This window comes from Sarcophilus harrisii, chromosome 5 (genome assembly GCF_902635505.1).
Source record: "Sarcophilus harrisii chromosome 5, mSarHar1.11, whole genome shotgun sequence".
Taxonomy (NCBI): domain Eukaryota; kingdom Metazoa; phylum Chordata; class Mammalia; order Dasyuromorphia; family Dasyuridae; genus Sarcophilus; species Sarcophilus harrisii.
Window position 1 is genome coordinate 71,453,229 of NC_045430.1, and position 13,565 is coordinate 71,466,793.

At 34.2% G+C, this 13,565-nt stretch overlaps 1 protein-coding gene across 2 annotated transcripts in view; it reads right to left on the reverse strand.

Moving 5' to 3' along the window:
- Positions 1-8,638: 8,638 nt before the first annotated feature.
- Positions 8,639-13,565, reverse strand: part of DYRK2 (dual specificity tyrosine phosphorylation regulated kinase 2) — a 71,382-nt gene continuing 66,455 nt past the window's right edge. The window contains exons 7-8 of one of the 2 annotated variants that reach the window (XR_004229921.1): positions 9,774-9,983; positions 8,639-9,256 (exon numbers count right to left, since the gene is read on the reverse strand). The gene's annotated coding sequence lies outside the window, so the exon portion shown is untranslated. The remainder of the gene's footprint in view (positions 9,257-9,773; positions 9,984-13,565) is intronic. The other variant, XR_004229922.1, reaches the window with a different exon arrangement.

Sequence of the window (13,565 nt, forward strand, 5' to 3'; positions counted from 1 at the left end):
GCTGATGTAATTTAGATATATGTTGTTAGACTAGGGATTCTCAATTTTTTAGTGACAATCTGATGAATCCAAGAATCCTTGCAGTTTTTAAATGCTTTAAAATAAGATTACAAAACAAAAATTAATGAAAATAAAGATAACTTTTTTTAAAAATTCAGATTCACTAACTTTATGAACTTGGGAACTATGAATCACAGGCAAAGAATTCCTTTTTTTTTTTTTTTTAATTTAATAGCCTTTTATTTACAGGTTATATGTATGGGTAACTTTACAGCATTAACAATTGCCAAACCTCTTGTTCCAATTTTTCACCTCTTACCCCCCACCCCCTCCCCCAGATGGCAGGATGACCAGTAGATGTTAAATATATTAAAATATAAATTAGATACACAATAAGTATACATGACCAAACTGTTATTTTGCTGTACAAAAAGAATCAGACTCTGAAATATTGTACAATTAGCTTGTGAAGGAAATCAAAAATGCAGGTGGGCATAAATATAGGGATTGGGAATTCAATGTAATGGCTTTTAGTTATCTCTGAGTTCTTTCTCTGGGCGTAGCTGGTTCAGTTCATTACTGCTCCATTGGAAATGATTTGGTTGATCTCATTGCTGAGGATGGCCAGGTCCATCAGAACTGGTCATCATATAGTATTGTTGTTGAAGTATATAATGATCTCCTGGTCCTGCTCATTTCACTCAGCGTCAGTTCGTGTAAGTCTCTCCAGGCCTTTCTGAAATCATCCTGTTGGTCATTGAAGAATTCCTTTGAGTCCAAAATGCATATAAAATTTAACTTGTTATCATTCCTCTAATTCTGGTACACACTTGTTTATGGACCTTAGAAAAATTAAGTACCTTGATCATAGAGCCAAAAAGATATCCATGAACATCCCCAAATTCAAAAGCAAACTAAAGAAGACTCCAGTCCCCACATTCAGCACTATCAAGTAGAGCTGAAACTACAAGGCTTCTCCCAACTTTTAATTAACATTATAATAACAGAAGCTATTTCAGAAGGTTGTTATAAGGATCAAATAATAACATTCATTAAATACTTTGTAAATCTTAAAATACTATGCTAGTTTATTAGTAGTAGTAATAGTAGTATCAATACACACATACATACTCTGCTCATTACTATATATGGATTGGTTTGATCCTAGATAAAGCAGTGAGTTCAAACACAAGGCATGCAACAGCATCCAACAAAGGCTTAGACTAAGTTTGGGTTTGAAATAACAGGCCAAGTTAAAAACCAGGCAGAGTACAAGATCAAAGGCCAGTATTTCTAAATACTGGCAGTCTCCAGTCACTTACATCACTTATTTTTTTCCAGTTAATAGTATTGTATTTTTTTTCCCCAATTATATGTAAAGATAGTTTTCAACATTTATTTTTATGACTTGGAGTTCCAAATTTTTTTTTCCTTTTCTTCCTCTCATTTCCCTTCCCTGAGACAGTGAACAATATGATAAAGATTATACATGTACAATCATATTACCATTTTCATATCAGTCATGTTGGAAAAGAAGAATCAGAACAAAAGGGAAAAACTTTAAGAAAAATAAAAAACAAAAATGAAAATAGTGTTCTTTGATTTGCATTCACAGGCCATAGTTATTTCTTTGCATGTGGATAGTATTTTCCATCATGAGTCTTATGGAATTATGTTGGATCATTTATTACTGAGAAGAACTAAGTCAATAACAGTTGATCATCATTTGCTGTCACTGTGTAGAATATTCTACTGGTTCTGCTCACTTCACTAACATTCATTTCATGGAAGTCTTTTCAGGTTTTTCTGAAATCTGCCTGTCTATCATTTCTCATAGCACAGTGGTGTTCCATGCCATTCACATACCACAACTTGTTTAACCATTCCTCAATTGACAGCATCTCCTTAATTTCCAGTTCTTTGCCACCACAAAAAAGAGCTGCTATAAATCTTTTTGTACATGGGTATCCTTTTCCTTTTTTCTTATACCTATACCTAGTGTTAGCATCATTGGATCAAAGAGTATTTTTGTAGCCCTTTGGACACAGTTCCAAATTGCTTTCCAGAATAAGTGGATCAGTTTACAACTCCACCAAAAATGTATTAATGTTCCAATTTTCCCACATCTCATCAAAAATTTACCATTTTTCTTTTCTGTCACATTAGTCGATCTGAGAAGTGTGAGGTGGCATTTAAAAGTTGTTTTAATTTTCATTTCTCTAGTCGATAGTGATTTAGAACCTTTTTTTAAAATATGACTATAGGTGGCTCTAATTCTTCATTTGAAAACTATTCATATTCTTTGGGGAATGGATAATTCGGCTCAACTCTGGTCTTTTCAACATGAAAATTTGAAAGTCCCCTATTTTATTGAATGTTCATCTTTTTCCCTGAAAGATTATGCTCAATTTTGCTGGTTGTAAATTTTGTTGTAATCCAAGCTACTTTGCCTTCCAAAATATCATATTCCAAACCATCCAATATTTTAATTGTTAAGTTGCTAAGTCCTATGCAATGCTGACTGTGACACTTTGATATTTGAATTATTGCTACCTACTTTCAGCTTTTTTTCCTTGATCTGGTAATTCTGGAATTTATCTACACTATTCCTTGGAGTTTTTATTTTGGGATTTCTTTCAGGAAGTCATTAGTAGATTCTTTTATTTTTTTTACTCTCTGATTCTAGAAAATCCGGGAAACTTTTCTTGATAATTTCTTGAAAGTAGCTGTCCTTTCTTTGATTATGGATTCAGGTAGTCCAATGATTCTTAAATTATCTCTCCTGAATCTATTTTCCAGGTCAGTTATTTTTCCAATGAGGGATTTTACTTTTTCATCTATTTTTTTTCAGTCTTTTAATATTGTTTGACTGATTCTTGATGCCTCACAAGAGTCATTCGCTTCCACTTACCCAGTTCAAATTTTTAGGAAATAATTTTCTTTAGTTAGCTTTGGTAACCTTTTTTTTATTTGACCCATTCTATTTTTTTAAGGATATTTTCTTCAGTGAATTTTTTTTCTATTTAGCCAATTGCTTTTTTGTTTTGTTTTCTTCAGTTTTTGTTTTTCATTTTTTAAACTGTTGATTCTCCCTTGCATACTTCTCATTTCTTTTCCTAATTTTTCTTCTACCTCTCTTATTTGATTTTTCAAAATTCTTTCTGAGCTTTTCTAAAAAGGCTTTTTGGACATGAGACCAATTCATTTTTTCTGTTCAGATTCCTCACATAAGGTACTTTGATACTGTCATCCTTTTCTGAGTTTGTGTTTTTATTTTCCCTGTGGCCATAGGTTTTTATGGTCTGGGCTCTTTTCTATGTTTTGTTCATTTTTTAGCCTATTTCATGGCTTTTAAAGTTGAGCTCTGTTCAAGAGGAACAGGAAACACTGTCCCAAACTTCTTAGCCTGGAAGTCAGGAGCCTGTCTGTTTTGCCTGGGTTCTGGGGCTAGCAAGTGGAGATAATAGCAACTCTCTCCCAGGGTTTTTGTGAGGATCAAATGAGATAATAATTGTAAAGTACGTAGCATAATGTTTGGCAGGCACATTATAGTACATCACAAACATTATATAAATGTTAGCTAAAAAAAAAAAAAAGCAATTGAAAATAGTGGAAAATTATCAAGAAAAAGATCTGATTTTATGTAAGTATTCATATTTCCTCAAAACTGCCATTCATATATTTTTAAATTGAGAGTGGGATGGAATCTGTGGTTTTATTGATATAAAGAATTTGCAGATAAGATAACTACCTCTATTAATTCAGGCCTAGGCCTTCTCTACAATTTAACATTTTAAGGAGTGACCTAGAGCAGTGCTGTGAAATTCAAATGGAAAAAGGGGGCCATTAAGTCAGAATAAGGACCTCTGTGAGCCCCCTGCTGACTTAGAAAATCACATACTGACATTATCTATATTCTGTCATATTTTTATCTACTTTGTATATATTTCCCAATTACATTTTTAATAGTTTAGTCTGTATTCAGACACAATTCATTCTTTCTCTAAAGGTGGATAACATTTTTCATCATAAAACCTTCAGAGTTATTTTGTATCATTATATTGCTGTTAATAAGTAAGTCATTCACAGAAATCATCTTATAATATTGCTATTTTGTAGACAGTACATTTCACTTTGCATCAGTTTATGGAAATCTTTCCAGGTTTTTCTTAGAGCATCTTGTTCATCATTTCACATTGCACAATAGTTTTACATCATAACCACATACCACAATTTGTTCAGCTACTCCCTAATTAATAGGCATCCCCTCAAGTTGCAGTTCTTTGCCTCCAGAAAAGAGTTGCTATAAATATTTTTGTATATATAGGTCTTTTTTCTTTTTATTTTTTTATCTCTTTTTGGATATAATTTGGAAAAATCAGGAAAAGTGTTATTACTAAGTCAAAGAGTATGCATGGTTTTTTTTTTATACTAATAGCTTTTTATCTTTCAAAATACATGCAAAGATAGTTTTCAATATTCACTGTGTTCCAAATTTTTCTCCCTCTCTCCTCACCTCTCCCCTTTCCTAGACAACAAGTAATCCAATATAGGTTAAACATATGCAATTCTTCTAAACCTATTTTCATACTCATCATGCTACACAAGAAAAATCAGATCAAAAGGGGGGAAAATTTAAAAAAAAAAGCAAGCAATAATAACAACAAAAGGTGAAAATACTATATTGTGATCCACATTCAGCCCTTATAGTCCTCTTTCTGGAGTATGCATGCTTTTATATAGTTCCAAATAGCTCTACAAAATGGCTGAATCAGTTCACAATTCCACCAGCTGCACACTGATGACCCATTTTCCTCATATCCCTTCCAACATTTGTCATTTTCCTTTTCTGTTCCATTAGGCAATCTAATAGGCATGAGGTGATACCTCAGATTGTTTTAATGTTCAATTATCTAATCAATGGTGATTTACAGCATCTTTTTATGACTATAGATAGCTTTCATTACTTCATCTGAAAATTATTCATATCTTTAGATCTTTTATCAACTGAAGGAGGTCTTATTTTTATAAATTTAATTCAGTTTTCTATATATTTGAGAGAAATGAAGCCTTCAGCAGAGAAACGTGCTTCAAATTTTTTTTAATAGTTGATGATTACTAAATGTATTTCCTGCCATTTTATTCCCTTGACTGCAATTATTCTATTCTCTCTCTCTCCTTTTACCCTATTCCTTGTCAAAAGCATTTTGCTTTTGACTAGCCCCAATCTGCCCCTTTTATCACTTTCTGCCTTTCTCTTATCCCCTTCTCCTTCTACTTTCCTGTAAAGTAAAATGGATTTTTATACTGATCTGAATGTGTGTCTTATTTTCTCTTTGTGAAAATTCTGATTAGAGAGTAAGGTTGATGTCTACTTCCTTCTCCCTTCTTCCCCTACATTGTAAAAGTTATTTCTTACCTCTTTTATGTGCAATAATTTAACTCATCCAACTCCTCCCTTTCCCTTTCTCCCAGTACAATTTTCTTTCTTATTCCTTAATTTTATTTTTTAAAAGATTTTCATTCCCTTCATATTCAATTCACACCCATGTCCTTTGTTTCCTTCTAACTCTCCTAATAATGAGAAAATTTTTATGATTCGTAAGTATCATCTTCCTAAGTAGGAATGTAAACAGTTTAACCTTAGTAAGTCCCTTATGATTTTCTTTGCCCATTTTCCTTTTTTGCTTCTCTCAAGTCTTGTATTTATAAGTCAAATTCAGCTCTGGTGTTTTCATTAAGAATGCTTGAAAGTCCCCTATTTAATTGAATATCGATAATTTTCCCCCCTGCAGGAATAAGTTCAGTTTTGCTGAGTTGGTGGTTCGTGGTTATAATTCTAGCTCTTTTGCCCTCCAGAATTTCATATTCCATGTCCTTTGATCCTTTCATGTAGAAGCTCCAAAATTTTGCCCTATCTTGACTGTGGCTCTACAATACTTGAAATGTTTCTTTTTCACTGCTTGCAATATTTTTTTCCTTAATCTGGGAGCTCTGAAATTTGGTTACAACATTCCTGGAAATTTTCATTTTGGGATCTCTTTTAGGAGGTGCTTGGTGAATTCTTTCAATTTCTGGTTTTAGAATACCAGGGAAGTCTTTTGTGATAATTCCTTAAAAGATGAGGTCTATGTTCTTTTTTTTTTTTTTTTTTTTTTTATCATAATGTTAAGATAGTCCAATGTATTTTAAATTATCTCTCCTGAATCTATTTTTAGGTCAGTCATTTTTTCCAATGAGATATTTCACATTGTTTCTCGTTTTTTAATTTTTTGGGTTTTGTTTTATAGTTTCTTAATTTCTCAAAAAGTCATTAGTTTCTGGTTGCTCAGTTCTAATTTTAAAGAAATCATTATCTCCAGTGACCTTTTATACTTCCTTTTCCATTTGGTCAATTCTACTTTTTTCTAGGAGTTTTTTTTTTTTCAGCAAATTTTTGTACCTCTTTTTTCCATTTGATCAATTCTGCTTTTCAAAGCATTCTTTGCATTAGCTTTTCATATCTTGTATCATTTGGCCTAGTCTGTTTTGTAAGGCATTATTTTCTTCAGTATATATTATTTTTGTTTTCTTTACCAAACTTATGGGTTTTTTCATCATTTTTTTGCATCACTCATTTCTCTTCCCAATTTTTCTTATATCTCTCTTCTTTGATTTTCAAAAATCTTTTTGAGTTCTTCCATGACCTGAGTAAGACCACCTCATATTTTTCTGGGAGGTTTTGGATATAGGAGCTTTGACTTTCTTATCTTCTTTTTTTTTTTTTTTTTTTATAAGCTAATTCTACCAAATTTTTATTTTTATTTTTTTTATTTATTTTTTTTATTTAATAGCCTTTAATTTACAGGATATATACATGGGTAACTTTACAGCATTAACAATTGCCAAACCTCTTGTTCCAATTTTTCACCTCTTACCCCACCCCCACCCCCTCCCCTAAATGGCAGGATGACCAGTAGATGTTAAATATATTAAAATATAACTTAGATACACAATAAGTATACATGACCAAAACATTATTTTGCTGTACAAAAAGAATCAGACTCTGAATTATTGTACAATTAGCTTGTGAAGGAAATCAAAGATGCAGGTGTGCATAAATATAGGGACTGGGAATTCAATGTAATGGTTTTTAGTCATCTCCCAGAGTTCTTTTTCTGGGTAGACTTTCTTATCTTCTTCTGAGTGTGTGTTTTGATATTCCTTCTCATCTTCTCACTGATCTTCTATGGTCAGACTTTTTTTTTTTCCTTGTTTGCTTTTTCTTCCAGTCTATTTCTTGACTTTTAACTCTGTTAAATGGGGTTCTGTAAAGTAGAGAGCATATTGTCCCAAGCGTCAAGAATTTTGTATAACTGTTTTCAGAGATACTTCTAAGTTTTCAGTTCTTCCAAAGTGATTGACTAAGGAGATGTGTATTTACTATTTTCCTGGTCTGTACCAGGGGCTCAACCTGGGCATAACCATCAGCATTCTTTTCTGCCCTAGAACTGTGATGAGGATCTCTTCTCTACTTTGGCCACAAGCTCTGGTCTGCTAGGGTTCTTCCTCACCCTGGGATTGTCACCCAGGACTGCAACCCAAGATTACTGATCTGAATATGGGGAAAGCAACAGAGTCCTATTCCCAGTGTCTGCAAAGAGACCCCTGTAAATTCCTTCTGATGAGTTGTTTGACCCCCTCTGCCCTTAACTGTCTGTGGGCTGAAAGCTCTGGAAGCAGCAGCAACTGCTGCTGCTGCTGCTAATTCAGCATTTCCCAAGGTCTGCTCCTGATTTGCTGCACTGGGTGGGCACTGGCACAACCTGCATGGGATTGTACTCCACTCTCATTCTGATGCAACAAACCTTTCCTGACAACACTCTAAGTTGTGTTGGGCTGGAAAATGATTTCATCTCAACCTTCTGTTGAGTTATGCTCCTCCAAGAATTGTTTTATGGCATCATTTAAAGGTGTTTGGAAAAGGAAATGGCAACCCACTCCATTATCTTTGTGAGAGAAAAGCCCAAATGGAGTCACAAAGAGTTGGATGTGACTGAACATCATCAACGACCATCTTTCTCTTGAATTTGATTAACCATATCTAGAAGAAATCTGACTTCTCAGTCCTTAAGGCCAGACCGTAGTTGGTAGCAGCTTTCTTAAATTTCAGTTGGGGTTTACAATAAATCATTATTCGCCACCATGTATTCATTGTTCATTTGTTTGGCTAATTTTTCATTTAGAAGTAAATAAATCTTTCATCTAAAAGGTGACTGTAAACAGGTTAGCTCCTGGCCCATGTCCTTCCTTAACATATTTTTAAAGTTATTTTGCAGGTAGGACCCAAGAAATAGACTGGAAGAGTTCACTCTGCAGCAAGTGGCAGAGAGAGCCTTAGAGCTGAGGGGGAGAAAAACACCATCAGAAGGTTTCCGTTGATGTACTATTGCTTATTCTCTGTTCTTAAGACAAAAGTAGCAATGGTATCTCCTAGTAGTGGTTGACGAGTTCATTCTTACCCTTCTTAGCTCAAGGAATGCCAGGGATAAATCCTCACTTTGAATAAGAATGTCCAGTGACAACATCTGGTCCTACTAAACTGAGGTCTATGACGGCAACAATCCTTGCAGGTTAACTTGATTTTAACCTAATATAATAGTATAGTTGTTTAATGTTTGCAAGGCACTTTGTAAATATTGACAAAAGAATTTTAAATGTAGTATGGACTAGACCAGTCTCTAATCTGTGGGTGGCCAGAGTCAAACAAAGCAGGCCAGAGGCAGGTGAGTAAAGAATCAAATAGCAGTTTAATTTCACAGTGAGGAAAATTCTTTCAAGTAGAAGTCCACTTTCCAGAGAAGGAAGGCTTGCTCACCTGTTGCAGGGTAGAGTTTTTAAGCATGAAAACCACAAAAAGGCAGGGCGCAATCCAGTCATTCTTAAGATCTTGAAGAAACAGTTCCTATAGCAGGTCCATGCATGCAGGAATTTTGGGGACAATACAAGCATTCTTGAATCTTGTGGGAACAGCCTCCAAGTTTTTAGAATTGTTGAGCGACGTGATTATCTCAAGTCTTAAGAGTTGCTCAGTTTTGTGAACATCCAGTGGGGCACAGAATTCATGTGAGGATGGCAGAAACATAAGTGCAGCACCTGGTTCAGTTCACTTAGCAGTTACAGGTGCAGAAAAATTGTTCACAGTCACAGGAGGTGTGATTGACCACTTTCTCCTGTAGTATGTCAGCTGCAGTTCCATCTCTCAAGTCAGGATCCCCTAAAAAATAGGAAAATCATAAGTCCCAATGCTGGGATTTGTTGTTATGCTAAAGATTATTATGCTAAAGGTGTTTATGCAAAGAATTGTTGCTGTACCAAGCTAGACTTAACCTTGGAAAACAGGACATCTAAAATCTTGACTTTTTCCCCTTTGGGGCACATGTAAGGGTCTGAAAAAGCACCTCCCCTTGTAGCCAATAAAGGAGGGGCAGATATAAGCCAAGCTATCACAAGAGACTAGTTAAACCAGGGCAAGATGTTGCCCAGGGGATTCATTAATTCCTTGATGGGACCTATTGGGGGAAGTGTGTTCCAGTTATCTTTGCCAGCCATTGTTTGTGTGCAAGCAGTAAAGAGGGAGGAAGCAAGAAAATGCCAATATATGCTTGAATCAGGGTCTTGGTTGGGGGTATAATAAAAGGGAAAAGGAAAAACCTAGGGCAGTATTCTCAGCCCTCATCCGGAATCTTGGGATAGCTATGTCATTTGGGTATTAGTTGCTTCTGGGTACATACTAGATGAACTTTTAGGTCCCAGGAGATTTTTCTGTCCACTCAGGCATGGGGCTTTCTTTAGATGATCCAGGAGTCCACACCCACAAGGTTGACAGCTGTGGGAGCAGTCAGAAGAACAAACCTGGTAGGGGCCCTTAGAGAAAGGTTCTTGCATCAACCTTTGGATCTGAGTTTCTTGCCAACATAACCCAGGCCCTTAGTTATGAATCTCTAAAGAACACATAGAAATAATCCAATTTCTTAGTCATGCAGGGCTAGGTTTAAACAATGCAATAAAAAATTTCAAATTAATAATTCCCATAATTGCATAATTATATTAAGTCAGGTACAAACTACTTAGAGATCTCACAATGAACTCATTCTGAGAAAGCAAATTTACATATCACCAAGGTAACCAAGAAAACTTAAATGTCTTAATATAAAAGAACAAAGCAATACAATAGTTATCACCAATATTAATTAACATTGTCTTCTCATATTTTAGTATCTAGTATTTTCAATGTCCATTTAACCTGCACATTTTGAGTCCCAAAAGTCTCATGTAATTATCTGTCTCTACATAGCTTTTCTTGGACTTTATTCTCAGTACAGCTCTAAAGAGAGTTCTACTTCTCTGGATCCAAACCTAAAGGTTCCTGCATAATTCTGCTAATAATATCATTTGAATTTGGCCCACCATTTTGAAATTTCAGAGAATTTGGCTTACATATCATTTGCTTTTTCTATCCTCCCCTAAATCCTGTACCTAATATAAGAATCTCTTTAAAAAAATTTATGATAGCCTAACTATAAAATGAATTCTGTCTTTTAAAAATATCAGATAGATGTTTTAATAATGGAAAATAATTTCACTTTATTATTAACAACACAATTTATGTGTAACTTCCTTAATATTTAGTTAATTCTTAATCCAATTTTAAGAACTTATTACCAAAGCATGCTCAAAGTCTGAATTTTCATGATAGATTTTGAAAGCCAATCATATAAATTTATATATGACTCTTAGAGAAAAATAGTCTAATACTGCTGCCTTTTTCAATATTTACTGTCTTATTTATTTAGAAAATCTTTCCATTACATCTTTGTCTTTTTATTTATTTATTTATTTCCCTCTTAAAAGAATGTTATTTCTATATTATAATTTGATCACAAATATAAAAATTGTAAGATGTTCTTATGCCCAAAGGGTTATCAAACTGTGCATATGCTTAGATCCAGCAGTCTCTCTACTAGGTCTGTATCCCAAAGAGATCATAAAAAAGGGGAAAGGACTCACAAGTAACAGTCCTTTTTGCATGGCAAAGAACTGAAAACTGAATGGATGTTCATTGATGGGAAATGGCTGAATAATTTATGGCATATGAATGTAATGGAATATTATTGTTCTATAAGAAATGATCAGCAGGATGATTTCAGAAAGGCCTGGAGAGAAAGATCTAATACTAAGTGATGCAAGTAGAACCTAGAGAACACTGTATACAATGTGATGATCAACTGTGATGGACGTGGTTCTTTTCAGCAGTGAGGTGATTCAAGCCAATAAACTTGTGATGGAGAGAGCCATCTGCACCATGAGAGAGGACTGTGGGGACTGAATGTGGATCACAACAAGTATTTTCATCTTTGTTGTTGTTTGTTTGCTTTCCCCCCCTCCCCCCTTTTTGATCTGATTTTTCTTGTGCAGCATGATAAATGTGGAAATATGTTTAAAAGAATATTTTCATCTTTGTTATTGTTTGTTTGCTTTCCCCCCTCCCCCTTTTTGATCTGATTTTTCTTGTGCAGCATGATAAATGTGGAAATATGTTTAAAAGAATTGCACATGTTTAACCTTTATTGGATTATTTGCTCTCTGGGGAATAGGGGAAGGGGGAGGGAGGAAGAAAAATCTGGAACATAGAGTTTTGCAAGGGTAAATGTTGAAAATTATCTTTTGCATGTATTTTGAAAAGGTTATTGTAAAAATCATAAGCTGTTCATATTTGTATCCTATTTTACCAACTCAGAGATGTTTTGGTATCAATTTAATAGATTTAGTGTTGTACTTACAAAATTTCTTGATTATGAAAATTTGATATAAAAGGAAAAAGAGGGAAATAGTTATAAATATATAATATATATTCATTTCAGAAAAGAAATAACATAGTGGGGAAACAGAATCATAAGGGTCCAAACTCAGCCATCCCCAGAATTTCTCCCATTCACAGACGTTCATTTTTAGTAATTCCCACACTGCAACATAATCTATTTTCTACTATTGGCTTCAAGACAATTCAGACAACTATCTCTGTAATCAAAACTCAAAATAATAGTAAATTACAGTCCCAGGAATTTTTGTCTTAAATAACAAAATTTCATTAACCACAACTCAGGGTTTGAATATCTTTCCTGATGTTTCCCTGATAGTTAACATTTCATTAATCCTTTAGTTATACTTTAAAATTATCCATATATCCTGAGGCTTCAGACATACAGCAAATATCTGATAGTTGACTCATCACTAATATGTTGAAGCTACATCCTTAAACCACTCTATACACTTTCATAATAGCCAAGAATTTCAACTGAAAATTTGCCATTGTACAAATATAGAAATATGTTTAGAAGAATTGCACATATTTAACCTAAATTGGATTGCTTGCTGTCTTAGGGAAGAGGATGAAGGGAAGAGAGGGAGAAAAAATTGGAACACAAGGTTTTGCAAAGATGAATGTTGAATCTATTTTCACATGTATTTGAAAAAAAACAAAATACTTTTTAAAAAAAAAAAGAAAACTTGCCATTATAATAAATATTATCTGCTTTGTTAGAAAACATACCTTATTAAATATTATTATTTTTTGCTAGGCAATTGGGGTTAAGTGATTTGCACAGGGTCACACAACTAGCATGTGTTAAGTGTCTGAGGCTAGATTTGAACTGGTTCCTCCTGACTTCAGAGCTGGTGCTCTATTCACTGTACCATCTAGCTGCCCTCTCATTAAATATTTAACAGTTTTCAAAAATTTGTTTTTTTGTCACATCCTTTTAAAACTCCAATTCATGTGTAGCAGTATTCAGATTAAAAAGTTTTGCCTAACAGCATTTCTACTATAATTGTCTCTCAATTTTCATAATATAAGAGAATTTGTAAATACAATAATAACATAAATATCATGTAGAAAATTTCAGATGACATCAATTGCAATTCTAAATTATCCCATATAAAAATCATTAATCTTATATAACTTGGACATTTTAAAACTATATTTAGAGTTATCAAGTATGGAACAATTACATTCATTAAAGAAATAATATGTATAGCATATGTTAGTCACTGTTTAAGCACCTTACCGTTATTTTGATCTCACAACCACCATGGGAGATAAATACCATTAATTTTCTTTTTACAGATCCAGAAACTGTGGCAAATACTTGGTTAAGATTATATAACTAATGAGTTTCTACAACTGGAGCAGAGAAGGGTGGGCTCAAGGAGGGCCAAGATCCACTGCCCCATACCTTTCATGCTACCTTGATAGGTTGTATCAGGACCTTCCCAGGCAGCAGCTGGGCAGGGTCTGCCAAAGGTTGGGCATGTAGTGGAAATTCTGACTGGATTTGGGGAAGTGAATTGAGCATTGATTTCAGAATGAGAATCCCAGGAGCTAAAATGGCTGTGTTAGGATTTGCTCATTGGCGGTAGTTCCTGGTGGCGGCAGATGCTGGCTGTGGATCCTGACCCCCTAATAGCTTCAGATATGGAGCCAGGTGTTGCTGAGCTCACTTACAGCTGCTGAGGCAAAATGGGCA